General features: G+C 39.6%; 1 long non-coding RNA gene across 1 annotated transcript in view; it reads right to left on the bottom strand.

Annotated features, from left to right (window-relative positions):
* LOC138831737 (uncharacterized) overlaps positions 1-24728 on the bottom strand; it is a 67102-nt gene that overhangs the window by 25654 nt on the left and 16720 nt on the right. Inside the window, exon 3 of the long non-coding RNA XR_011373440.1 lies at positions 20118-20185. This is a non-coding gene — a long non-coding RNA (uncharacterized lncRNA). The remainder of the gene's footprint in view (positions 1-20117; positions 20186-24728) is intronic.

The following is a 24728-nucleotide window of genomic DNA, read 5'->3' on the forward strand; positions in this document are numbered from 1 at the left end:
TTTGTTTTTTAATGACAGAATAATTCTAATTGAGGCTTGTAGTATCATTAAAGTTTAGTGCTGAAGGGGCTGGGAAGGTGGCTCAGTGGTAGAGTGCTTGCCTTGCATGCATGAGGCCCTGGGTTCGAGTCCCCAGCACCACATAAGCAAAAAGAAAAAAAAAAGTTTAGTGCTGAAATAGAATGTACTTCAGAGACAAAAATTGCCTAGGTCCAAATATCTCCTAGAATGTGTACCAGTTCTGTGACCCAAGAAAAATGAATGAATCACTCTGATAGTCTGAATAATGACTTCAAAATATCCACATCTTAGCTCTGGAAACTTTGTTACTTTTATGGAAAAAATAGAGCCTTGGTCTATGTGATTAAGAATCTTTTTTATTTGTTTCATTTTGTTTGTAAGGTTTATAGGAGAAGGAAAAGTTGGAGGGGTTGATTGAAATAATATCTCTCTGTAGCCCCAGCCAGCTGGCCTAGAACGCATTACGTGACTCCGGCTGGCCTCAAACTCACAATCTTCCTAGTATAATCTCCCAAATACTGGGATTATAGGCATGTACCACCATGATCAGCTAGTTAAGAATTTCTCATGAAGTATCCAGTTTATGCCAATATAATTACCAACATCTTTAGAAGAAGCAGATAGGAAAGTCAGAATGAAATATAGTATATTAATGATGGAAGTAGAGCAGGTACACAGCCCTGCTGAGACCATGATTTCATGCCACCTGAAATCACTGTTTTGTGTTGTTTTAAAGCACTCCAGTTGTAGTAATTTGTTGATGTGCTTATAAGAACACACATCTAAGTACTTGGAACCTTATAGTTTCTTTTTAGAAAAAATGAGGATATGGTATTTATAATGTGAGGATTAAAAAGACTTTGAAGCTAGATGCCGACTATAATTATTGCTACTTAGAAGAAGGTGGTCTGGATGATAAAGGTTTGAAACCAATCTGAGCAGAAAAGTCCCTGAGACTCCATCTCCAAAAAGCAGAGCTGACCTGGGAATGTGGCTTAGTAGTAGGCTGCTTGTCTAGCATGCATGAAGCCCTGGAATCGATTCCTCAGTACCACACAAACAGCAAAAGCTGGAAGTGGAGTTGTGGCTCAAGTGGTAGAGTGCTAGCCTTGAGCAAAAAGAAGCTCAGAGACAGTGCCCAGGCCCTGAGTTCAGCCCCAGGACCAGCAAAAACAAAACAAAAAGAAACAGGCTATTCAGGAGGCTGAGATCTGAGGATCACAGTTCAAAGCCAGCCCAGGCAGGAAGGTCGATGAGATTCTAATCTCCAATTAACCACCAGAAAACTGGAAGTGGTGCTGTGGTTCAAGTGCTAGAGCACTAGCCTTGAGCTGAAGAGCTCAGGGATGGTGCCCCATGACACATGACCTATGACTGACAAAAAAAAAAAAAAAATCAGGGCTGTCCATATGGGCCCAAGTGATCTAAATTATAATATTTACTGTATTGCCAGTGCTACAGCTAAGCACATTGGTTACAAAGTCTGGAATACTGAACAATGCTGGCAGGTGATTTTTGCCAGGACCCCATCATTTGCTAATTCTGTTTCCTCCCTTGTAGAGCACAGATTCATATCATAAGAATACTATAAGAACTACTTGAAATATTTCATATAAAATACTTGGCCTCATGCCTGACACAAAAAATTCATCTCATAAGAAAGGTTGCCTACAACCAATATTGCAACTCCTGGTACTATTGTTTTGGTTTTGCAATTTTACCAGTAAAGCACTGGAAAACTCTCTCTGTAATTTAAAATCTGTCCCTGTCATTTCCTGCCACCAGATGGCTATATCTTGCCGTGGTCAGGCCTCTGAACTTCAAAGACTGAAGTCTTCCCAGGGCTAAAAATAGTAGCTCTTTCCTGAACTCACCCAGACTGAATCCTTGCCATGAAACCCCTTCATCACTACTCACTCCCCAAAATTATACTTAAATGAGTAAACCAGGCTTCTGTGAACATTCACAAAGACTGGAAAAAAAACGTTTTTAGCTTTAGTAAACCAAACCCCCTAAGAACTACATTTTTTTCCTTGTCCTAAACATTTCACCAGCTTAGTCTTAGCTGTTCCTTTGAATTAGGTGTGTTTCTTCTTGACCTAATTTATATAATTTAAAATATGTATCCTATGACTCATATCTTGATAAATAAATCATAAATGATGTCTTAAACAGTCCTTGTTTCAGTACCCCATTGTGCCTTATAAATTTTTACTTATAAATCAAAGATTAATATATACCAGAAAATATAGGACATACAAATCAAAGTGTTGACTGACCATTGACATGATTTGTTACTGGCTTTAAAACACTTAGAAAATGCCAGGCACCAGTGTCCATGCCTGTCATCCTAGCTACTCAGGAGGCTGAGATCTTGCCAGGCCAGGCAAGATCATGAAACTCTTATCTCCAATATACTACCAGAAAACCAGAAGTGGCACTGTGGCTCAAGTGGTAGAGCACTAGCCTTGAGCTGAAGAGCTGAGGGACAGCGCCCAGGCCGTGTTCAAGCCCCATGACCAAACCCCCCAAAAAACTTAGAAAATGATAAAGAAAAATTTATTTGAATAAATTTCACATTCCTATTGTTTTCTTCTACTATGTTGATGAACATTGTAATAATTGTCACCATATTAAAAAATAAACAGAAAATAAGAAGAACATTCAGTTCATGTAAAAACTGGATTCATTCTCTAGATTAAAGATGAAGATGTGTAAATAGCCAATATTCATATTTGTAATCAATCAAACCACATGTCAATAGGAATTTATTTTTAGGAGCTAAACTTGAGCTCAATTGATATGTAATTTGTTAATCAAGCCAAAACACATAATAATATAAAAAGTAGTCATTTCACCAGGAAACAGATACAAACAGATTCAGTCCTAGACAATACATCTTGGACACAGTCAGTGGGTGTTATTGACATTTGAGTGAACGTGGGCATCGCCCAGGAGAGGGGGGTTGGAGGGTGGAGTGAAGGTTCTAGCACACTGTACCATCTTTTAGAAAGCTCTCTGCTTTATCCATCATTCCTTTTGGTTCATGTTAAAAATCTCCTTTAAATCATTGCTCTGAAGCCGTGCCCTGGTGGCTCATTCCTATAATCCTAGCTATTCAAGAGGCTGAGGATTAAAGCTCAAAGCCAGCCTGGGCAGGAAAGTCCTTGAGATACCAATCTCTAATTATCCACCAGAAAACTGGAAGTGGCACTGTGGCTCAAAGTGATAGCGCACTAGCTTTGAGCAAAAGAGCTCAGGGACAGTACACAGAACCTGAGTTCAAGCCCCACAATCATCCAAAAACAACAACAACAAAAATACAAACTATTGGCTGGGAAAGTGGCTCAGTGATAGAGCGCTTGCCTTGCATGCCTGAGGCCCCGGGTTCGATTCCTCAGCACCACATAAGCAAAAAGTAAAAAGCCGGAAGTGGCACTGTGGCTCGAGTGGTAGAGCGCTAGCCTTGAGCTCAAGAGCTGAGGGACAGCGCCCAGGCCCAGAGTTCAGGCCCCACGACTGGACCCAAAAACAAACAAACAAAAATACAAACTATTGCTCTGCTTCCTGGGTTTCAGGCTGACCCAGAAGAAGAAATCAGCAGCACTGGGTACTTCATTGTCTTCCTTTCTTCTCACCTTCATGATTATCATCTTTCACAGCCTATTTTGTTTTGTGTTGTGATTTCTTGCACATCCATTATTCAACTATTTTAGCACCTATTATGTGCTTAGATCCATCACTTAGTAATTAATTTTGAATACTTAGTGAATAACAAATCATTGAAATGAGATAGATTTAAACGCAGGAATTCATAACATTCTCAAATTAGTGTGGTCCTTATTATGTAAGTGTGGGTTGGAAAAGGTATTTACAAAATGGAATGGCAGCCAGGTGCTTGTGACTCACTCCTGTAATCCTAGTTACTCAGGAGGCTGAGATCTGAGGATCACAGCTCAAAGCCAGCCCAGGCAGGAAAGTCCGTGAGACTCTTATCTCCATTTAATCACCAGAAAACTAGAAGTGGAACAAGGCTCAAAGTGGTAGGATGCTAGCCTTGAGCAAAAAAAGCTCTGGGAACCGGGCATGGCTTATGCCTGTAATCCTACCTACTAAGGAGGCTGAGATCTGAGGATCATGGTTCAAAGCCAGCCCAAGAAGGAAAGTCTGTGAGACTCTTATCTCCAATAAATCACCAGAAAACCAGAAGTGGTGCTCAAGTGGTAGAGCACTTGCCTTGAGCTGAAGAGCTCAGGGACAGTGCCAAGGCCCAGAGTTCAAGCCCCATAACCCCAAAAGAAAAAGAAAAAAGAGGGCTGGGAAGTTGGCTCAGTGGTAGAGCGCTTGCCTTGCATGCCTGAGGCCCTGGGTTTGATTCCTCAGCACCACATAAGCAAAAAGAAAAAAGCCGGAAGTGGCACTGTGGCTCAAGTGGTAGAGCGCTAGCCTTGAGCTGAAGAGCTGAGGGACAGTGCCCAGGCCCAGAGTTCAGGCCCCATGACCGGACCCCAAAAAAAAAAAAAAAAAAACAAGAAAAAGAAAAAAGAAGCTCTGGGATAGTAGCCAGGTACTGAATCTAAGTCCCTTGACTGACAAAGTAAAATGGAATACCTAATAATTTAAGAGAGAAAGAAAATATTAGCAGGGGCTGGGAAGGTGGCTCAGTGGTAGAGTGCTTGCCTTGTAATGCATGAGGCCCTGGGTTCAATTCCTCAGCACCACATACGGAAGTGGCGCTGTGGCTCAAGTGGTAGAGCATTAGCCTTGAGCTGAAGAGCTGAGGGACAGCGCCCAGGCCCAGAGTTCAGGCCCCACAACCGGACCCAAAAAAAAAAAAAAAAAAAGAAAATATTAGCAATATAATCCTTACAAGAAGAATCTAAACTCTACACATCCCCCAAGAAGAAACAAAGTAAGATCTGGGCTTGAAATTTTGGTGCTGGAAAAAATTATTTTTTTTAGTAACATACATATAGTGTCATGGTGGTATAGTAAGGTTGGAAGTGGAAATGTAGATTCTGCAGAGCCTATATAATCTAGGGAGAGAATGCTGTAATCTACATGAAAAAGGAAGCCATGGAAGGAACCCAGCAAAGCAGAGTATGATCTGATTTATCTACTCTGAGCCAATACTGTTATGCATTGGAGAGGATGAACAGACCCAAGGAGAAGAGCCAGGTACTCACTGTTCAATCCTGAATGAATTTAAGAATAGTAATTTGGGTACTTGTTTAAAATAGTAGGGAGGCACTGGTGGCTCATGTCTTTAATCCTAGCTACTCAGGAGGCTGAGATCTGAGGATCACAGTTCAAAGCCAGGCCAGGCAGGAAATTCCCTGAGATATTCTCTCTAATTAACCACCAAAAATCCAGAAGTGGAATTGTGGCTCAAAGTAGTAAAGCACTAGCCTTGAGCAAAAAAACTAAGTACCCGAGCTCTGAGTCCAAGCCCCAGGACTGGTAGTGGGCCTTATCCTTACAAATTCTGGTTCTGTTGATTTGCTCTAGGCCCAGAAATAAGCATTTATGTTAAGTTCTGATAGCTTTTAGTGGCTTTATCAGCATTGACAGACACTGAGATAGTGAAGCGCCTAAGCCAATTAGAAGGTGGTAGGTATGAGTGACTGGAGATGAAAGTTAATGAGATACTGGGACAAGACAGCTAAAAGGTGAGGGTAAAGGATGTGAACAAAGATAGTTTTCAGCCTCTGGCAACTAGACTGATTGTAATGGCATTAAACTCTACCAGATTATGTTTCACAAGACTTTATCAAGGGAAAAAGTTTCTTTAAAAAATATTTAGGGCTGGGAATATGGCTTAGTGGTAGAGTGCTTGCGTGGCATGCATGAAATTCTGGGTACCATTCCTCAGTACCAAATAAACAGAAAAAGCTGGAAGTGGCACTGTGGGCTCAAGTTGTACAGTGCTATGTTGAGCAAAAGCAGCTCAGGGACAGTGCCCAGGCCCTGAGTTCAAGCCCCAGGACTGGCCAAAAAAAAAAAAAAAAAGAAAGGTTAAAGAAAAGAGGAAGGAAAGGGATAGTGGATAACAACAAGGAAGGGACAGGGTAACAATAATTGACAAGTCATGTACTCATTGCCTTACTCATGTAACTGTAACCCTTCTATAGAGCATCTTTACAATAAAATAAACTTTAAAAAACAACAAAAGAAGAGAAATATGTGTTTTTTGGGGTGGGGAGAGTAAGTAGGTACTACTTAAAAAGGGAAGCCAAAGAGTATGGACTTTATTTAGTGACAGGAAAAGAACTCAGAAGAGGTTGACATTTTCCTTCTTTTTTTTCTGGTCGGCATGGGGCTTGAACTCTGGGCCTTGGTGATATCACTTAGCTCTTCAGCTCAAGGCTAGCACTCTACCTCTTGTGCCACAGTGCCACTTGCAGTTTTCTGGTAGTTTTTAATTGGAGATAAGAGTCTCACGGATTTTCCTGCCTGGGCTGGCTTTGAACCGTGAGCCTCAGATCTCAGCCTCCTGAGTAGCTAGGATTACAAGCATGAGCCACCAGTGCCTGGCGTACATTTTCCTTTTTTGATGCTACAGTTTTTATACCTCCATAATCTTTTCAGGAGGATTTTATATAACAGGAAAAGCAGTCAAGCCAAAGGAAAAACTCATGGAGATTGCACACAAAGCATTTCCAAGCCCCTCAAAGAAAATGCTGTCGAACTGAATATTGAGTGTCTGTGTTTTTGTTTATGACCAGATGCGTTCATTTTCTTTGGTAATGGTCTGTCAGAGGACAGCTCAGCACTCTGAATAACATCTTTTTTCATTCCGTCAAATTTAGCAGCTGAAGACCCCAGCAGAGAGACAATGCTAAAAAGGATACAATGCTCAAATTTCCACAAGTCTACTCATTTCTTTGACAAGCAGAACAGTCTTCTGTGTTTCCCTTCATGGCATGCCCCCATATGGAGAAAGGCCGAGAGAGAAGGGGACTAAAGGAAGAACAACATCAAAAACAGTCCCTACCGCATGCTGGTGGACTATTTTATACCCATTTCAATACTTTCTCCTCAGTCTTTTGAAATAGGAACCCCGATTGTCCTCAGAAGACAGAGGCAAAGGCAGGTGAAGGAATTTGCTCAAGGCCATACTGTCAATAAATTGGCAGAGCAGATAGGGTGATGCATCTGGCCTCCAACGTCCACACTCTTAACGGCTACCTAGGTACAGCCATGGCATGATTGATTCCAGGGGATAGATGGACTGTGTGTATCCCGTGACCAGTGTCCTGCTAGAAGGCTGCTCAGAAAACCTACAGTCATATATTTGGGAGAGGTAACCAAGAAAGAAAGAAAGGTGAAGACCTAGGAGAAGGGAATAATTGAAGGAATAAAAGACTTCCACAGCCCAGATGAAAGGACTATTTTTTTTTTCTCCAGGCAAAGTGGCCAGAGGGGGACACATGTTGGAAACTGAGATGATTTGCCCCTGATGAGGGTTGAAAGGCGAGAGCTTTGAATTTTGACCTGGAGTCTGCTAACCAGGCTTTACACCACCATGGCAGGACTGGTCACATAGCCTTCAGCTACGTAGCTCCAAGGACAGTACCAAGTAAAGGGCAGCATTCCTTATTAAATCAGTAAACAACTTTCAAGACAACAAAAGCATAGCATTGAAAAAACGATCATCACCAAGCCCTTCTGAGTGTGGACTCTCAGGAAACCGCATGGGTCATGTGACTATGAATGTGCTCCTGAGCATCGATTATATCAGCAATCTATACTAGTCAAGTTTTTTAAAGTATGCTGCCCCAAAAATATGATACATTGCCAGATGCATCAGTGGCTCCCACCTGTAATTCTGAGTACTTGAGAGACTGAGGTCTGAGGCTTATAGTTGGAAGCTAGCACGGGCAAAAAAGTCTCTGAGACACTTATCTCCAATTAATCACAAAAAGCTGGAATTGGAAGTGTGGCTCAAGTGAGAGAGCATATCACATTAGTTTAAAGAAAACAAACAACAAGCTTGAGGCTCTGAGTTCAAGCCACAGCACCATCCATATCCACCCTCCTCCGCCAAAGATCACTATAAAACAAACATTATTTTGAGCTGAAAACAACTAACAAACCTGTCTGCCCTTTCTAAAAGCACAGTGAAAATATATATGTGTGTGTGTGTGTGTGTTCTGGTCCTGGGGCATGAGCTCAGGGCCTGGACACTGTCCCTGAGTTCTTTTGCTTAAGGCTAATGCTCTACCACTTGAGCCACAGTTCCACAAAACTCCCTTTTTAAATGTTTATGGGTATATATATTAATTGTACATCGTAAGAGGTTTCATTATGATATTTCCATACATGCACATAATGTATGTACTCTGATCATATTCACACCTTCCATTATTTTCTTTTCTTCTTCCTCCCCGCCCCCCCTTTTTTGTCAGTTGTGGGGCTTGAATTCAGGGCCTAGGCACTGTCCTTGAGCCTCTTTGGGCTCAAAGCTAGGACTCTACCACTAGTGTCACAGTATCACTTCTATTTCTTTTATGGTTCATTGGAGATAAGAGTCTCATGGAACTTTTCTGTCTGGGCTGGCTTTGAACCACCATCCTCGGATCTCAGCCTTGTGAGTAGCTAGGATTACAGGCGTAAGCCACTGGTGCCCAGCCTTCCTTCCCTTTTTCTAAAAGTAACAGAAAGATACATCCATAAAGGTATATTTTGATCCATAAAAAAGGACATGCTCAATCACCAGAGATGATTTTTTAATCAATTTATTTTTTATTGTTATTATAAATGCCATGTATGGAGGGTTTATAGTTACACACGTGCATTTTTCTTTTATTTTTTTGGACAATAAGATGATTCTTCAATGGAAAAGTCACCACACAGAATCTGCATAACAAGCTTCATGAAATAACCCTGCTATGGGCATGAAAGTTTGGGTTCCCTAAAATGCATGCTAAAATCCTAATCCCCAAAATGATGATATTAGGGAAAATTCTGTTACCTTGCAGCCTGGAGTTCTCAAAAACTGTGTTCCCCAAAACTGTGATCAATAATTTGGGGGGGGTATGGTCATGGGGCCTGAACTCTGGGCCTGGGCACTGTCCCTCAGCTCTTCAGCTCAATGCTAGCACTCTACCACTTGAGCCACAGCACCACTTCTGGCTTTTTTCTTTTTGCTTATGTGGTGCTGAGGAATCGAACCCAGGGCCTCATGCATGTAAGGCAAGCGCTCTATCACTGAGCCACCTTCCCAGCCCTGATTAATAATTTTTGCTGCTTATAAGATACTTTCTGTATGGATTATGCTATTGCAGCCTAAATGAACCACTTATCTTCCCTATATTTATCTTTCCACTATTCACTTCCCCTAAAAGCCCACATCTGTCTGTCTGATCTTCCTTTATCTAGTGATTTCTTCACAATTTATCACTCTATTAAAATGGCATGTAAGCACTTAGTCTGTTTTGGATCTTTATTTCTATGGAAACCTACATACACATATATTATAACCTTCTTACTTGTGAGTCTATCTTTTGACTGTTTTTTTTGTTTTGTTTTGTTTTGGGTTTTTTTGCTTTTTTTTTTTTGCGGTCATCGGGCTTGAGCTTTTTTTTTGCGGTCATCGGGCTTGAACTCTGGGCTTGGGTGCTGTCCCTATGCTCTTTAGCTCAAGGTGAGTGGTCTACCACTTGAGCCACATGCAGTTTTCTAGTAGTTTATTGGAGAAAAGAATCTCATGGAGTTTCCTGCCCAGGCTGGCAGATCTCAGCCTCCTGACTAGCTAGGATTACAGGTGTGAACCGTTTGTTTTTTTGCCAGTCCAACAGCTTGAACTCAGGGCCTAGGCACTGTCCCCAAACTTCCTTTTGCACAAGGCTAGCACTCTATCACTTGAGCCAAAGAGCCACTTTCTACTTTTTCTGTGTATGTGGTACTGAGGAATGGAACCCAGGGCTTTATGCATGCTAGGCAAGCAACTCTACCACTAAGCCACATTCGCAGCCCTCTTTTGACAGTTTAATTGGCAGAGTCCTACTAATCAGTGAACCCAAGAAAATAGAGGTGAGACATTGTTGTACTCTACACTGGCATCAGCTTGAAAGTACACAAACCAGATTTCTGATTCATCTTGCTACTTCTAACCAAAATTCTTCTTCATCAGGAAAAATGATGAAGTCAGGAAGTAACTTTCTCCTGCAGTCATATGTAGTGTCTCTCCTTTGAGACTATTACTCTCCTCTTTCTACCAGGGACAATGTTGGTGATGTTTGTTTTGCTTACTATCTAAAAGTTCTTTGCCAGATTTTTTTGAAGTAACAGAATCAGATCAATCAAAATACAGTTTAAAAACTGTATTTCATCGGGCACCAGAGCCTCATGCCTATAATCCTAGCTACTCAGGAGACTGCGGTCTGAGGAGCATGGTTCAAAGCCAGCCCAGGCAGAGAAGTCCATAAGACTCTGAGCTCCAATGAATTACTCCAAAAAAGCCAAGTGGCTCAAGTGGTAGAGCTCTAGCCTTGAGCAAAAAGAAGCTCAGGAACAGTGCCCAGGGCCTACATTTTTAAACCCTAAGCAGGACAGGGCAAAAAAAGGAAAAAAAAAACAACTGTATTTTTTAAAATAGAGATCACAATGTTTAATGGAACAAAACTTATTCATGTCAAGAGAATACCTTTACAGGATTATAGAGAAAACGTTATTTTAAGGAGTTTTGAAAGTAGCTATTTTTTTTTGGGGGGGGGGTCCAGTCGTGGGGCCTGAACTCTGGGCCTGGGCGCTGTCCCTCAGCTCTTCAGCTCAAGGCTAGTGCTCTACCACTTGAGCCACAGTGCCACTTCTGGCTTTTTCTTTTTGCTTATGTGGTGCTGAGGAATTGAACCCAGGGCCTGGAGCATGCAAGGCAAGCGCTCTACCACTGAGCCACCTTCCCAGCCCCGCTATTTTTCTTTTATATCAGTTATCACATGGGTTAAGCTAAGAAGTTATCTTTTAGGTTTTTCTTTGATCAATTGAGTAAAACAATAACGTTCATTACAAATTTCTCTTCCCATTTTATGGCTTCCTATGTGTATCTGTTAGCACCTATAGGTGAAATTCCTGTGGAATGGGAAACTGTAATCTATTGTGGAATACACATCATTGTGTAGCTAAACTAGTATTCAAAATGACATGTTCTTGGGTCTATGGTCTTAAATCCTGTCAAAGTTATATGTTTCTATAAACTATACTTACTCATAAAAACAAAAATGAATTGTTTTTGTTAGTTGTAAAGATAAGTTTAGCCAAGTGCCGGTGGCTCATGCCTGTAATCCTAGTTACTCAGGAGGCTGAGATCACAGTTCAAAGCCAGCCCAGGCAGGGAAGTCCATGAGACTCTTATCTCCAATTAACCACCAGAAAACCAGAAATGGCGCTGTGGCTCAAATGATAGAGTGCTAGCTGTGAGCAAAAAAGCTCAGGGACAATGCCCAGTCCTTGAGTTTAAGCCCCACGGTCAGCAACAACAACAACAAAAGTTGAAAATAATTTCCATTTTAAAAATAAAGCTTTCTGTTGCCTGCATTACCATGAACCATCCTCCATCCTTGGAGAGGGGTAGCAGTTCTGAACAGCAAATAAGCAAACACTGAGAAATAAATCATTGTGAAAAATGACTCCTTATTCTGAGAGGTGATAATGTCACAATCCTTCCAGACAGATAAAGATAATCTCATTACAAGTACAAATAGAGTAATTAGAGCGTTTTCAGAGCCTGGTTGTTATCCTTTTGTTATAGAAATTTACTCTTAGTCCAAGCAACAGTTTGTTAAAGCCTTCATTTTGTCAGGCTACAATAAATCAAACAGAATAAAGCATCATTATCAGATAAACTCTACTTCATGTTCTTTATATACTTCTTCTGCATAGACACCTTGACTTTTTTTAAGCCCAGGTGAGATGCTTTGCATAAACCCCTACCACATCCTTTCTTCTCCTCATCATATTCAGAACTGTATGCATTTACTCACAATTTTGAACCCTTCTCTGCCTCCTCCCACAGCCCTGCACATAGTTAAGGGGTTGGCACAAAGTTGGTCTGTTAAGTATGTTTTAACTAGATTGACACTAAAATTGGAAGATGCTGTATTACATCTAATAACTAACACAAGAAATACTCTGACATAATCTGCTTTGAGAAAATTCCATACTTTGGTGAATTGGGTTGTTCGGTGGTTGTGATTTGTACTTTTCTCTTAATGTGTTAACTTGAAAATGATTTTTTTTATTCTAAAGTAGCTAATAGGTGCTGCGTTTGATTTATGAAGACATTTTCGTGGTTGTATTCAGTATATGACAAATCCAAAGTTATAGCCAAAGTTTTAATTGCACCAATGAAATGAGGATTAGGTCAAGTAGCAGTTAAATACTGTCTCAAGACAACAGAAATCATTTGTAGATTTTTCCCATCATCGGATTATATCAACATCTACCACTAGGGGGTGCTTAGCTTCTTATTTGCAATAACAGAAAGCTGTGTTGCAATGGCACATGCTTCCTTCTTCTGTCCATAAACGGCTATTTATACCTTTCTTTGTACATATAAGTTAACTTATTCTTGAATTTTATATTATCCCTTGTATACTGTGCATCTGCAATCCATAAATTCCTTCCTGCTTACTTAGCACCATTTTAGTTGCACTCAATCACTTTGATGGAGATTCATTCTATACCTACTTTCTTTCCCATTTTCATGCCTCTGCTGACATAAGAAAAACAATGTGTCCAATGTCAAAATTAGACTGTGCGGGTCCATGCACAGAGCTTCCACCCCCTGCACACTTAGCTGTGCAAAACGTGCTGTGAAACCAGCTAACAGTGAGCTTGTGTCTGTGCAGTGATCTTTATTCTTACAGAATCCCGGGCATGCATCATCAAGCGCAGGGAGTGAGGGGCACACAGAAATGTCTGCCCAATAACAGCAAAAGTATCTTTTGGGTCCGTGTGTTGTTAGTTTTTCTTTTACCTAATCTGCTCGTTGGTTTTTGTGCAAACAGGGGAATGGTGAGTGGAACTTGTATTCCAACGTTAAATCAGCCATAGAGCCTCTACAGAAAACTTTTCTGTATAAGGAGGAAGATACCCAAATGGCTGTCATTTATGTGCACAGCATATATCATAAGTATTTACTAAGGCTTCAGAAATTCATTCAACTAGACATAGTTAGCACTATTGGTAAATATATCTAATGTACAACATGTATAATTTTGTTGGAGGGACAGAGTTTTGGGGTTGTTTTTTTTTAATATAGAAAACCACAGTTTAGGAATTCGTATATGTAGCTTGAAAATTCCCTGATTTACTGCTGGGACCTAGCAAATTCTTGTCACTATCAATTATCCTATCAGAAGAACAAGGTAAGGACTTGTGTTTTTCTTATTTGTTTTTCTGTTGGTTGTGGGGCTTGAACCCTGGGCCTGGGCACTGTCATGAGCTCTTCAGTCAAGGCAAGAGCTCTACCACTTGAGCCACAGTGCCACTTCTGGCTTGCTGGTGGTTTATTGGAGATAAGAGTCTCACAGACTTTCCTGTCTGGGCTGGCTTTGAACCGTGGTCCTCAGATTTCAGCCTCCGGAGTAGCTATGATTACAGGCATTTGCCACCTGCACCCAGCTTAGGACTTGTGTTTATGTTGAAGATTAATAATGCTATTATCAGGAAAAGTTTTTCAAAAGCTGTCTTGTAAGTATCATAATCCAAGTATGCATTAAAATAATTTATACCTAGAAATGTCACTGGTCATAAGTTTCAACAATCAAAAACAGTAACAGAGGTCAAATATGGTTACATATCACCAAATATCCATTTATCTATTCATGAAGGATGGGGGAGGTGAAGGGAGTCAGTGAATCCTAATCTCAGGTGGAACTCAGGATGCAACACCTTAACTGGGAGGAATATATATATATATATTCCAGGCCAGGGTTCAAGCCCCACAACCGATTTTTTTTTAATGTGGCTTAAATGATGTGCCATATCACTGTCAATGGTGATTTACTGCAATATTTTAAATTGACAGGAATAATTTATAAACAGGAAGTTGATATCATAATGGTCACGGAAATTCTCAGGTTTTGATCAAATGTCATCTTGGAGGAAAAGACATAGAAATTATATCATAAACTATCATATTTTGAGTTTTAAAATGTGAATCATAAATAAGTGGGTATTAACATTCTAAATCACATGGTTTGGAGAGTATGTTTGCTGCATAGCTAAGTACAACTAAGGAAATGCTAAATGCACAAAAGTTTCAAGAGTTTTGGATCCGAATTACAGAGGAACTATGCGTATATGCATTCTTATAAAAACATTTTGCATGCATTCTCAATATTACACAAACATAGAATTTGAAAGAATGTTACTGTAATGCATACCTGTACATCATTCCTGATTAGATTGTTTTAAAGCCTATCTCAAATACCTAAGGTTTTAAAATAATTTTAAAAATAAGAATTTACTTGCAAGACTTATTGTCATGCATGAAGTTAGAGTTATCTCCATTCTCTTCTTGATTAAGTTTAGCAATTTCTAAAGGATTGCACATCACTTAAATAATGAACATCCAAAGTCTTCTTACCTACATTAAACAAGAACTACAATAAATACTAGCAATTTTTTCTTTTATGTCCTTAATGCTAGAAGGCCAAACTGCTCCGGAGATTTTTGTTGTTGTTGTTGTTTGTTAGTTTTTTGTTTTACTATTCCTGGGGCTTGAACTCAGGACCTGGTATTGTCCCTGAGTTTCTTTTGTTCAAGGCTAGAACTCTACCACTTGAACCATAGTGCCAAGTTTTTCTGTGTATGTGGTACTGAGAAATGGAACCCAGGGCTTCACGCATACTAGACAAGCACTCCACCCCTAAGCCACATTCCCAGCCCCTGCTCAGGTGTTTTTAAAACCATACCTACATGATTATTACATTAACAGTATCTTAATACTTGTAAAATAATCATTCATTTTTAATAAAGTGTAATATATTTTGTAAGCTAAATGACTAAGTGAGTAAAGGTTTTCAGCATTTGTATATTTACAAATACTGAAACATTTTAATAATCATTCTAACTAAATATGTGGACTGTAATGCACCTCCTTTGTTCTACTCTGCAGTCCAATGGCAGTTCAGTAATGACATTTGTCATGTGAAACTGAAAACATTTTATACTGTACAGTCTTATATTCAAATACAATGCACAATATATATACTATATACTTGTTAATTGAACCATCCATACACTAACAAGTAAAAATCATAATCATTTTCTTTGATAGAGATTAACTCAAAATGTAATTTCAGTGCAATATCAAAAATAATGCCTTTAGATAATACATAATAATGTTCATGCCTTAAAAAATCTTAAAGAAAAAGATATACCAGCTATATTTAATTTAAATTACTGATAAGGCTCCTAAAGTTTATTACATGACACACTTAGTACATAAAATATTTATCATTCAAAAGTGTGTGGTTAGGTGGGGCTGTTGACACATACTTATAATCCTAGCTTTTCAGGAAACCAGTATCTAGAGGATCACATTTCAAAGTCCTTCCATGCAGGAAAGTCCTCAAGACTCCATCAATAGATTAGCCAGAAAAAAGCAGGAATGAAGGTACAACTCTAGTGGCAGAGCACTTGCCTAGCAAACAAACAGAGCAAGCACAAAGGTCTAAAAGTACTGAGTTCAAATCCAAGAGCCAGAAAAACTAAGTATGTGTTAAGCTAGATGCTTAAGCCAGACGCCTTCTCTTGGCGTCTTATATTTGCGATCATTCTTCTTTCAATGTAGAATACTCCCTTGCATTTTCAGGCTTGATGGACACGAACTGCTTTATCTTATTCTTTTCCGGGAAGGTTTTAATATTTCCATCAAAAAATGAATAACTTTTCTTGATATAGCATTCTTGCTCAAGGCTTAAATTACATGGTTTTATTATTTCATAGCTTTTATGATTTATACTGAAAGATCTGATATGATTATCATGTGTTGACCTTTGCATGTGAGCTGTCATTTTGCCTCATTTCTGTTTTTTTTGTTTTGTTTTTTTTTTTTTTGGTCCAGTCATGGGGCCTGAACTCTGGGCCTGGGCGCTGTCCCTCAGCTCTTCAGCTCAAGGCTAGTGCTCTACCACTTGAGCTACAGCGCCATTTCTGGCTTTTTTTCTTTTTGCTTATGTGGTGCTGAGGAATGGAACCCAGGGCCTCAGGCATGCAAGGCAAGCGCTCTACCACTGAGCCACCTTCCCAGCCCCATTTTTTTGTTTTGTTTTGTTTTTATGCCGGTCCTGAGGCTTGAACTCAAAGCCTGAGCACCGTCTCAGCTTTTTTGCTGAAAGCTTGTCCTCTGCCACTTGAGCTACATCTCCACTTCGGGTTTTTTTTTTAATTCTTAATAATGGAAATAAGAGTCTCACAGATTTTCCTGCCCATTCTGGCCTTGACCTGCAGTTCTCAGATCCAACCTCCTAAGCGAAGATTACAGGCACACGCCAGAGGCTCAGGCTGGTCACCTGGCATTTTTTTCTCTGCAGTCTTCAGTTTTTTCCCTTGGCCTCTACCTTTAGAATGTTCATTGTGGTATGTCACGAAGTTCTCTTTGATTATGTTTATTTGACATTCAAAATGCTTCCTGAATGTACCAATCTCTTTCTTTCCCAATATTTTGGAAATTTTGTGCTATGATTTCATTAAATGGGTTTCCTATACCATTAGTTAGCACTTCAGTTTCTTCTTTGCCATGAACTTTCAGGTTTGGTCTCTTGCTTGTATCCTAGAGAACTTGAAGGTTGTAATTACTATTCTTTTTTTCTTTCTGTAATTTTCTGAGTGCATTATTTCCTATATGCTTCATTTCTGATATTCTTTCTTCTACTTTGTCTTTATGGTAATGACACTGTACACTGTATTTTCACCTTCATTTATTGGGGCTATATTTCTATCATTTCTAATTGCTTCTAATAATTTTCATTTCCGGACTGGGAAGGTGGCTCAGTGGTAGAGCACTTGCCTTGCATACCTAAGGCCCTGGGTTTGATTCTTCAGCACCACATAAGCAAAAAGAAAAAAGCCGGAAGTGGTGCTGTGGCTCAAGTGGTAGAGCACTAGCCTTGAGCTGAAGAGCTAAGGGACAGCACCCAGGCCCAGAGTTCAGGCCCCACAACCGGACCCAAAAAAAAAAATTCATTTCCTTGCTGAATTTCTTACTCATATGGCTAACTTTTGTGTCTGTATCTTGAATTGATTCTCTAACCTTATTTCAATCCTCTCTGAAGTCATTGATTATTTTCATTAGCATGTACAATGGGAGAGGTTCATTGTCACACACACACACACACACACACACACACACACAAACACACACAAGTGCTCACCCTCAGGCCCTTAGTTCAAACCCCAGACTGGCACCAAAATTTTTAAATCATATCAAATTTATATCTTGCTCATTTTACTTAGATAGCTGTGGAAATTTTCTAGCAGTATGCAGCATTTAACTTTATAAAACTGAAGTACAGTAGTCTATCCTCTTTTCTACAATCTTTTTTGCACCCTACCTTTTCCATTGTACTTTTACGTGTTATATAAGCATTTTCAAGCAATATTCACAGGAGGATAAATTCTTCCATGTGGAATCTGATATCATTAAATAATGAAGAAATTTAAGACAACTGTCCCATGTAGCCTTTTGGATATTAAGTAGGATGGATGGGACAGCTCTCATGTTTTAATGTAATTTTTGTAATTATATATTAATTATACAAGGACATGTTTGATTAAGACATTTTGTTCATATGTGCAGAAAGTGAATGTCGTTCAAACTCCCTCTAGCTCTTTTTGTCATCCGCATTCCCCTTCCTAAGACAATTTTAACAGGTTTGTATTTTATATATGCATATAAGATACTGTTATTATATTTACTTGTTACAAGGGAGAGGGTCTTCCTATAAAACTGTTTGCTTTTATTCAGTGAAGGAGCATGAAGCTTAAGAAAATGCTGTTTGTGCAACTTCTTATTCCGTTTACATTAATCCAATGTTTATTTGTGAATTTTTGGTTTACAGTTCTCGTGATCTCATTTCCCTAGTCTATTTTGTCTTATTTTCCTCCTAATTGACTTTCCATCCCTTCATCTTAAAGGATGTTGAAAGGAGAATGTCCATTTTCTTTTAACTTCTTCAGCTGTAATTCTCTCTGTGTCTTTCTTTTACGCTCTCATTTTCTCTCACTCTCTCTCTTACTTGCTGTCTCTCATGCATATACTGGGGTTGAATGCAGGGCTTTTTCTGTTCAAGATCCATGCTTTACATGAGCCACACCCCCAGTTTTTTAGCTTCTTTGAAAAGGGACATAGGCTCTGCCTAACAGAGTACCAAAAATTGTGTCCTATCTGGTCAAAGACTGACATGAAAAATTTAGTGGTTGGGCTGTAAATATCAGAAGCATTGGGTGATTCTTAACTGAAAAGGAATGAAAGAGATTAGAGGAAAATATAAAACACAAAATGGTATAATGAATAGTAAAATAATAATCCCATATATGAATGATGAAAATAAACAATATCTTTTTCCACCAGGTGGCTCCAGAAAACCATGAAGTAAGGAGTCATTAAGGGGGAGTTCAAGTCATAGTGTTGATCTATTCAGATATATAGTTCATTCTTTTTTCTCTATTGTTGTTTTTGTCTTTCTTATTTCTCTTAGCTTTTTTTAACCTCATGTTTTGCACAATAGGTGATGCAATATATGAAAGGGAAAGGGAATCACAGAAACAGCAGAACAACATAAACCTCAGCAACATTGACACTATGAGGGATATGAACATTACAAGTTGGGGGCTGGGGATAAGGAGGGGTAAGTGGGAGATAAAGAGGGATGGGGTAATAATGATTAAAAATAAATGTACTTATTGTCTTGTCTATGTAACTGTAACCTCCCAGCTCATCACCTTTCCAATTAAAAATAAAATTAAGGAAAGATCATGAAGAACTACAGAGACATAATCTGTATAACTTTTAGAAAGCCACAAAACTGGTCCCTTGAGTCACAGTAAAAAGGTTATCTTATTCTAGAAGACAGATTAGTTCACCAGTCCCATATCTGAGTTTAGTAGAGAGATACCTTCAACAGTTAGCTTTGAAAACCTTTGAGTATAATTAGTGAGAGTCTATTTTCCATGTCACAGTATCTAGTGCTACAGATGAAGAAAATGAATGGCCGATAAATCACCATACCTGTGCTAATAAGTAAAAAATAAATAAATAAGAGGGGGAGGGGTGATGTTGCCCAAAAAGAAACGTACGCTGCCGGATTTATGCGTCTATAACCCCTTTGTATATCACCTTTATAATAACAATGAAAAACTTAAGTTAAAACAATAAATGGAGCAGGGCGCTGGTAACTCACTCCTGTAATCCTAGCTACTCAGGAGGCTGAGATCTGAGGATCCCAGTTCAAAGCCAGCCCTGGCAGGAAGGTCCTGTGAGACTCTTACCTCCAATAAACCACTAGAAAACTGGAAGTGGCGCTGTGACTCAAGGGGTAAAGTGCTCGCCTTGAGCTGAAGAGCACAAGGGCAGCGCCCAGGACCAGAGTTCAAGCCCCACAGCTGACAAAAAATAAAAAATAAAATAAATGGGAGGTGAAAGAGCAAGTGGGGTGGTGGAGGTGAGGTAGGAGGCAAAAGACGCGAAGCAGATGTAGTAAATAATGTAGCTGGTAAAACCAGTTTTTTGCATTTCCTTTTCAATGAGGGGACTTGCTGTGGAGGTGAAGGAGGGTCAGGTCCTCTTGGTATTCAAGACAGCACCTGCACTGCACCCTCAAAGGTGAATTAAACAGCTCCTACACCCCTCTGGGGGTGGGATCTTGGTATAAGGACATAAAACCATCTGGGCAAATAGAATTTCCCATCATTTTCCCTCCTTCACTGAGTAAGTCTAACTGATGAATAGTATTTTTTGGTCTAGATTTCATACCCTAATTGATATGTGGCCCAGGCCATTTTACGGAGAGAAAGTGAGCATTTTTTCTTTAATTTCTCTTCTTTAAAATTACTTCCGTTTCTTAAAATACAGATCTAGAACTGACCTGTCATGGTGGCTGACCTGCCGTGGTGGCTGACCTGGCCGGGATGCCATTTGGTACCAGATTTGTGCCTGGAATGAAAAGGAAGGCGGTGTTCAGAGGAAGAAGTTCAGAGGAAGCTAAGAGGAAAAGAGAGAAAAAAGGGAGTGGGGGGAGGGATGGAGGGGAAAGGAAAAGAAAGGGAACAAGGAAGAGGGGAGGGAGAAAGGGAGAGAAGGAGGGAAGGAAGGAACTCTTTTCTGAGCCTCTCATTTACTCACTCACGTTATAGGTTTGCCTTTTATAACTTACAACATGATAAGAAGCAGTGCCCTCATTCCACCACACAATTCTTTTCCCTAGGTGTCCCTGGGCCTGCTCAGGAGCCCTTCTTTTTCCAGTCCCACTTTTCAACGCTTAGTAAATGGACCTTAGGGACATGCACAGTTGCCTCATGCTAAAACGTGTTTCCCCTGACAGTGGCTGATACTTACAGTCCCTGGAGGATGAGATTTAGGAGAATTAACCTGGAGTGTCCTCCAGGTTCAGCGGCACATGAGATAACTTGCACCTCTGACAACGTTAGTTCCCTTTTTACCACAGAAAACAGATTGGTGAGCTTGGTTAGACATTTTGGTCTAGTTTGTTTCTCACCATGTTAAGAGTTTTGCCTTTACTGGAACAGGTGGTAGGTAAATTGCTTCCATAACTACAGTGAAGAGACTGGAATAAATGTAAACACTTTTATATAGGTGAGGCTTCTTTTGTCATAAAATTGAAGGTCCTGTAATTTTTCTGTTGAAGGTGGTTAGACCCATTTTTTTTTTCCAGAATACAAATGAGCTGGTTTAGTAGAGCTAAAAATGCTGGGCAGAATTAGGCAGGAAATCCAGTTAAACATTTCCTAGGGTAAGTGGCACTCTTGCTCTAGGGATATCTACATTCTAATCATTTATGCTGGTACATTGTTCATTGTTATTAGTTTAGCCCAAAGACATCGAGTAACTCTGAGTCCTTCAACTTAGACATGTTTTTTTTGTGACCTTTTCCCCCCATTTTGTGCTGGTCCTGGGACTGGAACACAAGGCCTGGGCACTGTCTTTTAGCTTTTTTTGCTCAAGATTGGTGCTTCACCTCAGGCTATTCTGTGGTTAATTGAAGATAAGTGTCTCAAGGACTTCACTGCCTAGGCTGGCTTTGAACCTGGACCTTCAGATCTCAACTTCCTAAGTAGTGAAGATTACAGGCCATGAGCCACCAGCACCCAGCCTTCTTGTAACTGTTAATGACCATTTTGTAGAAGTGTGTACTGAGGATGTATACACGGTTGATGCTCAGGGCACAATGGACATAGGAAGCGAGGACGGGAGAGGGGTTTTGTTTGGTTTTGGCTTGTTTGGCTTTGGTTTATGTTTTTGCTGCCAATTATTACTTAATGAGGTATGTGAAGCATAAAAAAAATATGGCATTTGTGAATTTCTTCATCAGGTTACACATTAAACCAATCTTTATTTCTGAACTGTTGATTTCTGCTTCTCTTATCTCCTTTCCCTAGTCTAACATGCCTCATCCAGATTTTCACTGCGTATTAAACACTAATGAAAAACTGATTACATATTTATCACTATAATATAAAATTAAGAGTAACTTGTTTTTGTATGTATATTCTATGTATGTTATATATAGTATATGAATGTAAGTTTCACTTTTTTTTTTTGGTCAGTCATGGGCACTGTCTCTTGAACTCTTTTGCTCAAGGCTAGCGTTCTACCACTTTGAGCCACAACCCCACTTCCATATATTTTTTTAAAAAATTTTTATTGTGAAAATACCGTACAGAGGGGTTACAATTACAAGGGCAAGGTAATGAGTACATTTCTTATCAAGCATTGTTGCCTCTTCCTTTGTTTCCCCTTCCCATCCCTTCCCATTTCCCTCCCCCTCCCTACCCCTACCCCCAGCCCGGCCAAAGTTGTAAAGTTCATTTTTCAACATTACAACTTGTACATCTCATTGTTGCAATGGGTCCACCTGTATACCTATTTAAACAATTTGTTTTTAATTGTGTGTGTGTGTGTGTGTGTGTGTGTGTGTGTGTGTGTGTGTGTGTGTGTGTGTGTGTGTGTGTGTGTGTGTCGGTTGTGGGGTCTGAACTCTGGGCCTGGGTGCTGCCCCTCAGCTCTTCCTTCAACTCACAGCTAGCACTCTACCACTTGAGCTACTATTTTTTTTTTATTTTAAAAAAGAAAAAAAATCCCTCTTCAGGAAGATTAGAAAAATAGTGAAGAAAAACTATAAACTAGCTAAGAAATATAGAGAGTGAAGAATAAAGAGTGGTGCTGTGGCTCAAGTAGTAGAGTGCTAGCTAGTCTTGAGTAAAAAGAAGCTCAGGAATGGTGCTCAAGCCCTGAGTTCAAGCCCCAAGGCTGGCCAAAATAATAATAATAATAAATTCAAGAGAGTTTGGGGCTGAGAATGTGGCTCAATGCTAAAGTGCTTGCCTAATATGCATGAAGCCCTGGGTTCAATTCCTCAGTACCACACACATAGAAAAAGCTGGAAGCAGCACTGTGGCTCAAGTGGTAGAGTGCTAGCCTTGGACAAAAGCAGCTCAGGGACAGTGCCAGGCCCTGAATTCAACCCCCAGGACTGGAAAAATAAAAAGAATAGTTTCCCCCACACACGAATTAGAAGATCATATTTAGGAATTTCTTGTCTTTTCTTTTTAGGTTATAATCTATAATATGAACTTGTGCTTTTATGAAATATAATACATGAAAATTTAGGATTTTTTAAATCAGTAACGAAAATATGTAGAAACTATTTTTTTTTTTTTTTTGTCGGTCGTGGGGCTTGAACTCTGGGCCTGGGCATTGTCCCTCAGCTCTTCAGCTCAAGGCGAGCACTCTACCACTTGAGCTACAGCGCCACTTCCGGTTTTCTGGTGGTTTATTGGAGATAGGAGTCTCATGGTCTTTCCTGCCCCGGCTGGCCTTGAACCGCGATCCTCAGATCTCAGCCTCCTGAGTAGCTAGGATTACAGGCGTGAGCCACCAGCACCCGGTGTAGAAACTGTTTACGAAGTTCAACACAGTGCAGCTAATTTGTAGTAGAGCTCATTTCCATTTGGGCACTTTCCTACATTTATATGTACAAGGAGTCAGGAAAACTGTACTTTTATAGGCTGTAGATTTATATGACTATCTTCCTCTACTATGTAGAAATTTACTTTATATCTTTTTTAAAGAACCCCCAAAGACTTGTGATTTTTACTTAGGTGAGAAATTTTAGGGAGCAAGTATGAAAAGAAAGGCTAGGTATTTTAGGAATCCAAACAGAAAATAAAGAAATTGTCTGACACTTACAAGTCTGGGAGCTAAAATAAGAATACTGCTTTTTATTGTGCTTCAATTCTGCCCTGAAGGAAGAAAGTCAAACACATTTTTCTAAAATACAAACAGTTGTCTTTTGACCTACTTGGAAAATGATTTCTCTCCTCCTGAAATCATGGAAATCTGTAATTCTGTGACTTAAAGAAGAAACAAGTCATGTGAGAGGAAAAAGAAAAGAGAATACAACACTAGACATATGAATCAATGGTCAATCTGTTTTTTAAGCTTGTCATAATTCTTCATTTCATTTGAGGAAATCTCACAAATGGAACTGATTTACCATAAAATGTGCCTCTTTTCTATTAAATCTTGCTTCTTGCTTCATTGAGACACTGAAGTTACTGATGCTTTTATCGCTGACCCTGCAGGGCGATCTCTAGGTCTTGTTAATTCAGAAAATGACCCTTGAATAAGACAGGCCTTGCAGGAAGAAGTTTTATTTGCATCAGTTGCTTTGCACATTGCTTAAACTGGAGATGTTAGCAGTTCTTTGAAAAGAGCAGCCTTCGTCAGACCCTTGCAGGCAATGGAAATGGAACTTATCCTGTCAGATGCATGATAGAAACATGACAGCCGAGACAGGCAGAGAGTATGACAGAAGAAGCCTGTTGTCAGAGCTAGTGTAGAGTGTGTCAAGGTTTGGGAGACGTTCTTTAAATTCCAGAGCTGCTATTTATTCAACACATGACCTTGATGAAGTTAACCTTCAAAACACTGCCTTCGAAACACTGTCTTCATGTGACCAACAAGGTGATAACTGGAGGAGTTATGAGGGGAATTAATACATTTTTCACATGCAAAGTGATTGGTCCAGATTTGGTCATCAGAATGTGCACAATAAACGTCAGAAATCTTTATGACTATGGTGATGATGATTATCCTAAATGAAGTGCCGCGATTTATCAGCTGTATTCCCTTGGATGAACATTTTCTCATACAAGATGAGGATAATAATATTTGCCTTGCAGCACTGTTGTCCTGAGGATGAGAAATGATGGTGTGGAAAGTAACCATAGTATCCAGCCTAAAAACAGGGGAGACTCTTGGTGCATTGTTTCTTATATTTTTAATACTAGCTCTTGTTTAAATAACCATGTTTTTAAACTTTCGAGAAGTTATGTTTTATATAAAGGTTGGATCCTTGTAATATACTGTTTATGTCTAATCGAGAGATAGTAGATTGATTTCTTTGTCTTAGATTTCTCTGTTCAAAATCCCTTGAAGGGTTAACTCTCAAGAAAAA

Source organism: Dipodomys merriami, unplaced genomic scaffold (assembly GCF_024711535.1).
Source record: "Dipodomys merriami isolate MVZ:Mamm:240054 unplaced genomic scaffold, mDipMer1.0.p SCAF_2, whole genome shotgun sequence".
Classification (NCBI taxonomy): domain Eukaryota; kingdom Metazoa; phylum Chordata; class Mammalia; order Rodentia; family Heteromyidae; genus Dipodomys; species Dipodomys merriami.